Source organism: Octodon degus, unplaced genomic scaffold (genome assembly GCF_000260255.1).
Source record: "Octodon degus isolate 3935 unplaced genomic scaffold, OctDeg1.0 scaffold00082, whole genome shotgun sequence".
Taxonomy (NCBI): domain Eukaryota; kingdom Metazoa; phylum Chordata; class Mammalia; order Rodentia; family Octodontidae; genus Octodon; species Octodon degus.
The window spans coordinates 95,163-108,789 of NW_004524658.1; the positions used below are offsets into that span (position 1 = coordinate 95,163).

Genomic DNA, 13,627 nt, shown 5'->3' on the forward strand with positions numbered 1-13,627 from the left:
AGAAAGAAAGGAAGGAAGAAAGAAAGATAACAAAACAAAGAAAGAGAGAGAGAGAAACATATCTAGACACCAAACATATATTTTTCACAAAATTAACTCAAAATGTATTGCAGGCATAAATGTAAAAAAAAAAAATCTATTAAACTACAAAAATATAGTAGGAGACTTAGTTTATCTTGTTTGTCCTTACAATTTTGAAGTAGTCTAAAAATGCGAACTATGATAGAAATTATATATATATATATATATATATATATATATATATATATTAGGCAAGGGTCTACAAGGTCTCACTATGTAGAAAAGACTTTTAGTGATCCACCGGTTTGCAGCCTCCCAAGGGCTGGGATTACAGGCATGTGCCACCACACTCAGTCTCATTCACCATCTCAGTGCACCATGGCGGGCCTGGGGATTGAAACCCCGGCCCCTAAGACTGTTTTCAGGCACTTTAATCCACTGAGCTATTTGGGTGGCCCTTTACAATAGAACTAACTGTTCAAAAGAATTTCATTAAGAATGTTTTCTAGGGCTGGGAGATAGCTCAGTAGAATAAGTGCTTTCCTGGCAAGCGCAAGGTCCTGAGTTCAATCCTCGCTACTGAAAAAAAAAATGTGTTCTAAAAGTGGGAGGCAACATCACAATCCCAGATCTCAAGTTATATTACAAAGCTAAAATTCTAAAACCAGCATGGCATTCGCCAAAAAAGCCACACTTGTAGGTCAATGGGACAGAATTAAAGGTACAGAAACAATTTCAGGCATGCTCATGTGTGGTCTTTGGCAGAGAAGCCAAAGCCCTTTGCTGTAGTAAGGACAGCCAATTGGCTCTCCATGCACAAAAGGCTGAGCTTACACCCAAAATCTCACAATGCACTAATCAGTCAAATAATTTTCCAGTTGGCAAAATAGGTGAAATTCATGAGGACATAGGGGTGGGCCAAGACTTTTTGAATGAAATTCTGATGGTAAAAAAAATAATACCAAGAAGCAAAACATGCACTCATTATAATAAAAAAGGTTTTGCACATTAAAGGAAGAGACAGCCTGAATGAAGTCTGAAAAAAATAGTTTTCCAGGTATCTTGAGACAAAGAACTAATAAATAAAATCTGGAATATATATATATATATATATATATATATATATATATATATATCCCTCAAAGTAATTACCCTTGCTCCCAAATTAAAGATCTAATAAAAAATTTGGCATCTGAAATGAACATATACTTAACAGATGAGGAAATGCATTGGGTTAATGAATGTGGAAAATATTTAACAACATAGACCACTTGAGAAATGCACATTAAATGACATTAAGATCTCATTTGACCACAAAAAGATTGGCTGCCTTTAAGAAATCAACCAATAGTAAATGTTTGCAAGAGCATGAGACAAAGAAACACTTCACTTCTTCATCATGGGTGAGAATGTAAACTGATATAAACAATTTAAAAAGAAGTGTGGGGATATTTCAAAATACTAAAAATAGAAGTTCCATTTTACCCAGCCATTATGGTCTTGAGTGTCTTCCAAAAGGAGTTAAGAAACATCATATCACAGTGTTGTATGTGTACCTGTGTTTATAGTAACACAATTCATTATAGATAAATCTTAAAATCAGCCTACTTGCCTATCAAAGATGACTGGATAAAGAAGATATCATACCTGTTCATGACTGAGAACTGCTTTGCCATTAAGAATGATAAATTGGAGGCATTTGTAGAAAAATGCATACATCTTGAGACCATAGTATTAAGCGATGTGAATCAGACACACAGGCCTAGGAATTATATGGTTTCCCTTATGGGAAAAAATTAACAGGAATAGAGAGAGAGAAAAGAAAAGTAAAAGAAAAGTATATTCTAAGATAAGCTTCTGTAGTCAATTTCTGGTTTTATCTAATACGGTCCCAGAGCTCACTTTGCAAGATTTATATTTCTTTACATATCTTAAAGACTTCATTGCTGTTATGAGCATGGTGTATTGTGAAAGAAAAACATGGTAATTTCCAGAAAAGGAAAATCTATGAAGACAGAGAGCAGACGAGTGGTTAGCTGGGAGGGATTGGGAGATGACTGGTAGAGAGTCTTGATTTAGCCCTAAATTTGACTGCAGTGTGGTTGTACATTGTGTTGTGCCCTAGTGAATCTTACATTTCCAGTTTGTAAATTGCATGGTATGCACATTTTTGGTTAAATTAATTTTTTAATTAAAAATGTTGCTGTGATAAAGACAATGTCAGCAAGAAGAGCAAATATGGAATAGATTAGAAGAAATAATTTGTAAAGAAAAACAATTGAAAAAATGTTATCCAAATTATTCAAAGAACTCTTCAACTCAGACACATGATTTAAAATAAGAGGCCAAGTACCTTCAAAGTCACTTTACCAGTGAGGCTAGATAGTGAATAAGCTTATGGTGTGATACTTCACAGTATATACCATCTGGAAAATGCAGAACAGTGAATCATTTCCGCTCATTTATTAGGGTGTCCATAACCTAGAATTACAGCAACAGCACATGGAGCTACCATGCATATATCATACTGAGTAAAGGAAGACAATTCGAGAAAGCTATGCATGATGTGATTCCAACCAAACACATAAAAAGCTGATTCCATGGAGAGAGTCAGAACACCAGAGATCGCCTCAAGGATGGGAGGAAGGATGGAGCCCAGAGGAAGTATCCTATATGGAACTGTAGTGATGGAAACATGTAATTGTGCATTTGATCAAACTTATAGGATACACAACTAAGGTATAAACTATGTTCTTTTAGTAACTATACTTTGTCAGAATATGTTCATCTGTTTGCAGCACATGTTCCACTCTGGTGGAAGAAATTGTTAGGAGGAGGCTCTGAATGTACGAATATAGGTGACCTAGCCATTTCTTTTCGTTTCTTTTTTCTTTTTCTCTTTAGGTACGGGGAATTAAACTCACAACCTCACATCTGCCTGGTAGGCGCTGTGCTGCTGAGCTATACCTCTAGCCGTTACACTGCTCTTAAGAAATGATAGATTTTTAAAACTTAAAGTATACATTATTTTTCTCTTTAACTAACATTGAACATTTTTCTATTTGTTATGCTATTGATTAGTGAGTAAAAGATAGCCCGTACACAATAAATGGAACTGAAACAACTGGTTCTGTACTGAAGAAAGATTTGCATTAATGACTTATACTAGAAAGTACATTTTGCAGTGGACCTATGATTAGTTTTTATGAAAGACATGCTCCTCCTTAAAGACACATACTTATGTAAGCCCTGAAACACTGTAGCAGATACTTGAGGAATATATTTATATAATGCAGAAAAGCAGGCAAAAATCCCCCGGGTGTGATACCATGATAATAATTATTATTATTTGGTAAAGTAGTGCTTGGAAAGAAGAACGAAGGAATTGCTTCAGTGCTAGTAATGTCCTCTCTCTTCTTTGGAGGAATATTGGAGTAATTTGTGACAGTGCAGTTCATTGAACTTCTTTTCCTAGGGGCTTTATTTATTTATTTATTTATTTACTTATTTATTTATTTGGTGGAAAGGACTGAACCCATGGCTACCAGCTTGCTAAGCAAGCATTCTACTGCTGAGCCAAATCGCCATCCCCAGTGCAGTTTAACATCCATACACTGAAATAAAATTGTATAAAATGATATGAAAATATTGTACTCATGTTATGTTGCATAATTTATAGAAGGAACCAAATTACTTTTCTCATCAAAATTACAATTAAAATGTTTCAGAAATTCTTCCAAGAAAGTTTTTCATTTCCTAGAGTGTGAACACAGAAATCTGAATTGGTATGCCGTCCGACAAAAGTTTCTTATCTTAGTGTTTATAAATATAGAATCTGCAAAATTTAATACTCCAGAATAAGAGACTAGACCGCTGCCAATGTGAGAAGATAGTGGTGTTAATTTTATTTCACCCATCTCTCTCTTCAGAGAAAAATGTTTTTGCCATAATCATCACAGACTTAGCAATGGATTACTGTAATAGAAATTTCCTTTTCAGTTTTATAAGTAAATTTTGATGTGAAGGTTTCATCTGTGTGTCTCTACACGGTGTATATGTATGTCTCTGTGCATGTATGTGTTAACTGTCTGGCTTTATGGCTTCAAAGTAGAAGCCTCAGAATACTTGTAATGTTGTAAAACTAGACACAGGCTTTTAAATGTTTATAGTAGAACATGCCCAGTGGCAGATGGTGCTGTGCCATTTTAGAGCCACCTAGAGGCACAAAAACTGTCCCATGTTTTTCATTTTGGCAGACTCACATGCCCCTCTGGCCATTTTTACAAAATAACCAAAAGACTTACACCTTCAAAACAGATTGTATTTATAGAGGGATTTGAGTAGTTCAACAGAGGTAGTGCTAGGGATTTCAGAATCGGCGTAATCAAATGTATAGCACAAGTGGTGTGAAATTAGCTAAATTAGTTTACTGTGTACTTTCTCTACTTATAGTAGTTTAAATAATTTTAAATACTTATTTTTAGAGTATATAAAATAATTTCTACAATTTTGTGCATTGTGAATAACTCATTTTAAATATAAATTGAAGGTCAAATTTTACATAGAACTCAATGTTCGGCGATAGCATTGCTTTTAAGTATACATGTCTTTTAACTTAGCAAATCCTTCCATTAAATGCAAATGTGAACCTAATTTTTCAAAGTCAATACAGTTAGCAAATTTCTGTATAACTTTCTAAATTTACATGCAATCTTACCTCTTTTTTTTTCTTTTTTGAAGGAATGAGTTATAAACTCTCAATACTTACGGGAAATAAATGTAAACATGTTGTGTAACAGGTCCAATTTTTAGGCTCTGGGAGTCCTCATTTCTCTGTGGTAACCCCATTATAGTCCCCCAAACAGCCATGGATGCCGTGCAAATGAAAGAGAGTGGATGTGCGGTTTCCTGATCCCTCCTTTGTTGGACCCATAATGACTGGGTTATCCCCAACTCGGGCTTTCCCAAGTAGGCGCTCGATTTTTCTGACCCTTAATTAAAACATAGTACTATTCTGACTCCTTCTTTCTGGGCCTATTAAGTACCTAATTGGCTAAAATGGTGAGTTTAGATGAAAAAGCATTAATAGAGGGGCTTTAAAACTGCAATGTGAATTTTTCTTCTTAAAATGAGTAATAAAATGTACCCTAGGAAATGTAGGTATTGCAGAATCTGTAAAATAAAAAAAAATCAAACAATTTTACATGACTACTGCTATAATTTGCAGAAAAATTATAAAATAAATTTTGAATGCTTATCTAATACCTTATGTGATTTATGTTATTCATGGAACCGTCATTTTATATCTTTTTCACTAATTAAATACCAGTTAACAATTCCATTAATGATCAACATGTTTGTATCTTTTGAAATAATTAAATTTACTGAATGTTTTACTAAGGGACAATTTCTTTGGGCATCTGTGCATAGCATATAAGAAAAATAGTATTCTTTTCCCATATTGGGGAGAAAACTAAGAAATAAAATCACATTGAAAAATAAATTTAGGTAGGTGTGGTGGCACATGCCCACAATTCCAGTGTTCTGGAAGTTTGAAGCAAGAGGATCGCAGTTCAAAAACTGCATGAAGGGCTTGGGAAGTAGCTCAGTAGAATAAGTGCCTGGCTGGCAAGTGCAGGGCCCTGAGTTCAATCACCAGTACCGCAAAAACAACCAAAACAAAACAAAACAAGACAAAACAAACAAAAAATATACATGAACAGATGAGTAATTCAGTGAAACCTGATCAAAAATTAATAATAATAATAATAATAATAATAATAATAATAATGGGGTTGAACTATAGCTCAATGTGAAGGTTCTGGGTGAAATCACGAGTACCACAAAAATCTAAAAAATCAACTTGTCTCATGAAAGTGCAAAGGCCATAGTAAAACTGATTTCTATGACAAAGACTAAGAGACGTGAAGAAGCTGGGGATAAAGCTCAGTGATACAATGCCTGCCTGGCAAGCACAAGTTTGTTAGTTCAATACCTGGTACCACAAAAAAAAAAAAAAAAAAGAAAAAGAAAAGAAAAAGAAAGAAAAAGAAAAGTCAGAGATCTGAAGGGGTTTGTTTTACTTTACTCTTTGTCTTTGTCTTTTGTAATTAAAATTTGCTTGTATAAAATTCAGTAAATATCCAGTTACTTAAATATAAGTACAAATGTCTAATATTGGCCTTTAAATAAATGAAATATTTGCATCAAACCATATGCCCTGTTTTCAGATCTTTAATATATATTATCAGATATTGCCTGGAACACTTAAAACAATATAAGCATACACCAAGCATAAGATTTTTTGCAAAGCGCTACCTGCCAAGTAACAAGCTACATACATTTGTATATTATTTGATATTATTTGCACAACCATTGACTTTTGCATTACTTATATTTTATAAATGGAGAAATGAGATCATAGAGATTTAGCAAAAAATTTAAAGCATAGTAGAAGGCAGACACAACAATCTGGCTCCACTACTCTTAAACAATTAGTGCCTTGATTTCAGGAGAACATGAGGTTATTACAGAAATGGACTAACCCACAAATCAATCCATAAGGTTAGGATCAGCATCAATTTCAAGAAACAGATTTCTAGGCATGCACAAAACTCAAAGAACAACAACTTGTTCTATATTTGGACTATAATACTAGCTATACTGTTTTTCTCTGTTTAATGTTGAGCATGGAAATCAAATGTAAATGAAAAGATTATTTTCCCTGTATAAGTAACTCTTGTTAAGACAGTGAGTTGCAGGGAGTTATGCATAAGTTAATTCCTAGGAAAAATAATAAAAAATCTACTTTTACATACTACTTAGTGTGTATATTCTTGGCCATAATTATATCAGTTTTATCAGATATAGTCTTTCTAATTGGTCCAAATAATATAATAAACTCATTCATTTCACAGAGTAACCACTTTGGGTACCCAACTTGATTTTGTCTAATGAGGCCCTCAACTTGTTTCCACCTCTGAAGAGGGTCACACGCTTTCCGTGTTAATGGATGAGCAGTCGCCAGGACAGCTGGCTGTCACACTGTCCCACCAGTGCCACCATATTTCAGAAAACAGAATAAAAGCAATGGTAAGGCAGAAGAAGCAGCAAGAGTTAAGAAAAGAAAAACTATATTTAAAAAAATGTGTTATCAGACATTGCAGAGCACAGCACAACTTAAACTGTGCTTTGAGTATGCATAAGATTCTTACCATTGTGTGCATACAAATAGCACACGTACCACTGATATCAAAGTTAAACAACAAGCAGTTAAATTTGATGAGGAGTGATGGGAGATGGCTGGTGCAAGGACTGATTATCTCTGATGAGAACTTCTAAATTCGAAGCACTCCCTTCGCAGCCTGGGGTCAGTAGGCTTCCTGCTCTGACTCTCTTCAGGTGGGAATCAAGAAATGAAAGGAAGGTGTTATCTAAGAAAAAAGAAAAGTTAGCTCTACTTTGTTAAGACAAAATATTTAAGATAGATATCTTCATTTTTGTCTTTTAAAAAATATTGCTCCAGTAGTTGTATTCCAAAGGAAGACAGACAATGCTCTTTTCTAGAGAGCTACATTTAGAAGATATGTCCTAGTGTAGAGTGAAAGAAGGCATTAACTTCAACTGATGGACTCCCAAATTGACAGTCAGCATCCACACACAGGATGGAATCTAGACTTGTGTGATAAACTAAAATAAAAATGGACTTAAGTTCTAAATGTCCAAACAGAAACACTGAAGCTGCTGGAAGTTTAAATCCATACAACTCTTGAAGACATAACTACAGTAAGGACTCTCTGAGCAGAACCCTTTTGATGTAAGAAATAACATCAGTAACAAATGAAATCATATCAATCTAAAGCTGTTGACAGTGAAGGAAACAAGCCACCAGCGAAGAGACAGTCCACAGAATTGGAAAAACACCTGGCAGGTGACTTCGCAGACAGAGGACAAACACGTATAATATACGAAGAATTTTTAAAATAATAGAGCCTTCCAGAATAATAGACCAATTTTAAAAATATGCAGCTAAAATTAATTGACACTTCTCTAAAAAATACAGATCAATAAATACATAAAAAGGCCATCATTTCTGACCATTACAGAAGTGAGAAGTAAAATAACACCGAATTTCCATTTCCAGAAACAACAGCTACGGTTAAGAAATCAAATAAAAGGAAATGTTGGCAGAGCTGTGGAGCAAAGGGCATTGCTGCATTTTGATGGGAATGTAAACTAGGGCAAAGACTATGTGAATGATTCAGAGATTCCTCAGGAAAATGAAACTGGAAATTCCCTTCAACCCAGTTCTTTACATTCTCAGGTTCATCCAAAAAGAGTTAAAGAGATCATACTGCTGTGGGATACGTGCACCTATGTGTATGGATGTACAATTTACAGCTACAGCTTGGAAGTGGTCTTCATTTCTATTAACAAATGGATGGGTAAAACATTAACATTTTGATACAGTGGAGTAATACTCTGCCAAAAAAGGATATACTTGTCATTTGTAGGAAAACAGTTGCACCTTGAAACCATAATGTTAATTGAAACAAATCAAGCACAGAGGATTAAAGATTACATTATTTCTCATTTATTCAAATATGAATAAATGAAAGAGCAAAATAAAAGATAGTTTTTAGGCAACAGGGAGATATATCTTTTGCAAAGGTGCAGGGGACCAAGGGGGGGGAGACAAAAGGAGATGAGAAAAGAATTAAGACATGCTCTGTCCATGTACCAACCCCTCCATATGGATATAGTCATTATGTGTTGCAGTCAAGCGCCAATGCAAATTTTAAAACCCTAAAATAAAAACAAAAACTCAGAAAACAAATTCGACACTTCTTGATATCCTCCACCCCACTAAAGTCTTCATATCAAAACATGGGTAAGTTTGTAAGTGCCTTTCACAACTGTACTGAATTATTAAATGTAGAGTTTTCTAACTATTATTACTCTTCAAAGGTCAAAAAAATTTATGTATTGTCTATACTAAAAGACATTTTCCTGTATTAAAATTTGAGCTGAGCATGGTGGCACACACCTGTAATCACAGCACTTCACAGGCTAAGGCAGGAGGAACCCCATGAGTTTAAGGCCACGTTGGGTTACAAAGTGAGTAGAAGGCCAGGCTGAGCTGCATATTGAGGCCCTGTCTCAAAAAAGACCAAATATTTTGATGTATTTCCATTAGAGCCTGAACTATTGTATGTTCATCATACTGCATCAAAATAACAGAAAAAATAACAACAAAAATCCCAACTGGAATTGTCTTGCATATAATTGAAAATACCATTTTATAATTTACTAATAATGTACCTACACTCATATATGTATAAGTTTTCAACTAAGTGAAAGATAAAATCAATATTTATACAACTTAAATCATAAACATACATATTGCAAAAGATGTAATGATCAACATGTTACCTTTTAATATTTTTGTTCTTAAAGAAACTAGAAATTTTTCAACCTCTATATGTATACATAAAACATGGAAAATGAAAGTAAATAAGCATATAACTTTTTTCTAAATTAAATTCAAATATGAGCAAACTGAAACTTCAAAACATACTTATAAAGTCAAAAGTATTGAACATCTGCATTTAAAAAAATACTTTCTGTGAATATACATATACAGTTATATTTATATAGAACTAGTAATTTAAATTTTTGGCTTACATTAAATGCTACATTTGTGAACGATAAAATATTTCAGTGAACAAACTCTGTTTTTGTTTATGTTTATGTTTATACTTACTATTTGTAAGAATAGATGGCTTGCTTTACAAACCAACCTATGTTTCTTGATATATATGAAATATTGTCATAATCATGACACAAGAGTTGTATGTTCTTAACCCAATCTTTATTTAACCTCTTTTCTGATATCTTAAAAGCACTTCATCCTACTTTGAACACTCTCACTCAAATTCAACAATGAAATTATTATTTTATCATATTATTTTTATGTATTCAGTAGGGGCCCTACAGGGTTTCACTGTGTAGATTAGACTCAGTGATTCTCCTGTTTTCAGTCTCCCAAGAACTGGGATTATAGGCATGAGTGACCACGTCCAATCTTGAAATTATTTTTTTTTCAAAATAAATGAACTCTTGTGAAGAAAGCAGAGTCTTCCACATTGCTGTACAAATGTGCCAAACAGAGCCCATGTATACTAATTCCTAGGTTAGATATTTCTTCACACCAGGCTGAGATCTCTTAATTGAAAATCCAGTTAGTGCCACTCTCATATTTATACATATTTCATTGTTTTAAATACATCTATAATATTTAAATGATGGAAGTAAGCAAAAAAGGGGATACAGATGAATGACCATTTTGTATCTGTGTATTCAAAATGGTTAGGATAGACATACAGGTACATTCTCTTAATTCAATGAACAGAGGGATATGTTCTAATAGTGTTTGTAAGAAGGATATCATGTCTGCATCTTGAACAACAAATAACCACTAGGAAGGCAGTATGCAATGTGTTAATGATTTGAAACTGTGCTACCAATTTGAAACTGTCTCATTGCTATTTGTTTCTCAATATAATTAGGGAAAAATTGTTTTAAATATCACCTAAATAAGCAGCATTTTTGTTGTTTAGCATCCTCCTGCATTGCATACACCCAAAGAATTCATACACAACATCTATCAGCTGTAGATAAGCAAAAACACTCTGAGGGGCTCCAGGCTACTGCCCTGTGGTGCTCCGACCCACAGCCATGCCACTGCTGTGGCTGTGCGTAACCACCAGACACATGTGTGCTCTCTCGATTCTGATACCTGGGTGGCTCCTTGCCTTGCCTGTGGATGACAGCACTAATGACTTAACTCTGAACTGTCTCACACTGTTAGAGGTGGACCTCCATGTGCACCTATCTGAGTGACACCTAAATAAAAACATGTGTTTTTGTTACACCATTGTCATATTTGTTCCCTTGATCAGACTACAGAAGCCCTTTAGGCATCCACTATAGCATAAGCATAGCACCTGCTAAGTCTAATGTTATTACATTCACCCTCATCATCCTTGGCAATGCATTTCTGTATGTAAAGCCCTTCATATATTTAGAGGTACAGCTATCGTATTTCCCCCTGAATATTATTTCTATAATAAATATAATAATTACATCAACTATTCTACATATGGCAAGAGTTTTATGAACTTAATTATATTGGTGTCTTCTCTTAATATAGTATTTGCTCTGTCAAAATGCTTTTCAGAGTGATTGCAAAGATGGTGTAGTCACCTGCAAGGTTAATTTCCTGTTATGGTGAAAGCTGGAGATTTTGTATATATAATTCCACAAATCATTATATATAATGCCAACATCAACTGGCTTATTACCATGAACTTAACTACACCTAGGAAATATGACACTTTGTGTCATTAATCACAAAATTCAGTTTATCAGTAAAGATTTATACCATCCTGATGGAAGGGGAGAGTTCCTCATGAAATAGCAAGTGAAACATTTAGTTTAATATATTAATAACCCACCATCTCAGATATATGAAAAAGAGGCTGCCAGAGCTAAGAAATTTGCCTAAACATACATGAAACATTGCAGAGGTACAGGTAAAGGAGAATGGTGAATTAATTTTTTAAGGAGTTGAAGGAGCTTTGAGATAAAAACAATTTAAATACAGAAGAAGCAAAACTTCACTAAATTTTTTAAAAGAATCTAGAGAAGGAATTCTCCTGTGAACAAAACTCTCCGTAACTAGAAAGTGATACTGTTATTGTCAAGGACAGAAAATTGAGACAAAGGGAAAATACTTAAACAGATATTGTTAGGCTAACTTTTATCTTTCGTTCTATTTTACCAAGTTATTTCCCTGTCTTGTCATTTTTTTCATAATTCAATAATCTTTCTCTAATTTGACATATAAGTATGTAAGTATATCTTTTATTCTACTTTTTTATGAATATTCCATGTGATGTAGAATTTATGGTGATTAAATTTATATGACACTTCTCCTAGTTCTTCTTGAAATTCTTCTCAATTTCAATTTGTTTCCTAGGATCAGTGAAAACAACAAAAAATTCACAATGGTAGAGAAGGAAAGTTTTGCTTCCTCTATGGAGCATGCAGTATATTTTTTTTCTTTTTTTCCCATATTTTATTGATAAACAAATAGCAATGAGACAGTTTCAACTCTAATTGGTAGGACAGTTTCAATAATACACACATTGCATACATTCTTCCTAGTGGTTAATTGCTGTACAAGATGCAGACATGATATCCTATTTACAAACACCATTAGAACAAATTGCTCTATTCATTAAGAGAATGTAACTATATATCTATCCTAACCACTTGGATACACAGATACAAAATGGACATTCATCTGTATCCCCTTTATTGTTAAGTTCCATAATTTGAATATTATAGGTGTGTAAACTCAGTAAAATATTCTAAAAGACTCCAGTAGCCCATAATAGTACTGAGTCTTCCTCTTCACGGGCAATGTCAGAAATTGTTGACCTGAGTCACCTATAGCTCAACATAACAGCATGGCTTTACTTCTTATATTTCATTTTTATACCTTTCTGCTGGATGGTTAAGACCAAGGTAAAGCAGGACCTATGCAACAAGAGTTGTAGCTTTCGGGTCTGAGAAGGTCAGTGAAATCCCCTCAGGATTTATCCTGAGTTCCTGTACCTCAGATTTTAGAACCTATGTCAGTGTCAGTCATGTGGATGAGTCATGGCCATTGCTTGGCCAATGTGTGCTCTGTGAAAGCCTGAATGTTTTCTCTCCATGTGACTCTCCTTAGGCACACTGTACATCATCAATCAATTTCCTCTTTGGCTCCATAATCTCCTTGATCAGAAAATTTGGGACACTACTGAGTTTCACGACGTTACAGTACAGGTTCTCATATGTCCTGAGTCTTAATTGACCTTAGAAGGCTAGGGCCAAAATGTTGGCTTTCTTTGCAGCCCTCCTTTTTCTCTAATTTTGGTCTGAGAACTTAGGTTGTTAACCATCCAGAAGACAAACTTATTGTTATCACGATGCAACTTAGGCTGTTAAGCTTAATCTCACTATCTGTCTGCATATCAAACATTTTAGGCATAATATGGAACAGGTATTTTTCATCGAATATTGATACGTTGTACTGCAAGTCCCTACAGAATATGATAAAAAACATTTAAAAATTAGAATATATTTTAAAAACAGGAATAAAAATTTATGTAGTTCTTATGTTTACAACTAAGTCCAAAAATCTCACCATATACAACCTTGAAGCAAGAGAGTCCCACATTATTTCTTTTCCTGTCTCTTGCTTTCATTCACCACCCCCTTCTTCTTGAACATCCGCCTACCCGAGAGACATCTTAGCAGTAACTGGCATGTCATGATAAGCCGCCCATATTCAGAATACCACAATGACAGGCACTCCAAGCATGAAACTGCTATTACAAATTACCATCTGCAGTGCAGTAGCTTAGTTCACAGGTATCAGTATATATATACTTAGTCAAGGTGAGAATCTTTCCAATTAACTGCTAGATTAAAAAATCTTCTGAAGATTCTCAGGATCATTGCCTTGCTCATCTTTTACATATAACTGTATGGCTTG

The 13,627-nt window shown here is 34.3% G+C and overlaps 1 pseudogene; it reads right to left on the bottom strand.

Moving 5' to 3' along the window:
• Positions 1-13,627, bottom strand: part of LOC101565921 — a 107,595-nt pseudogene that overhangs the window by 25,487 nt on the left and 68,481 nt on the right.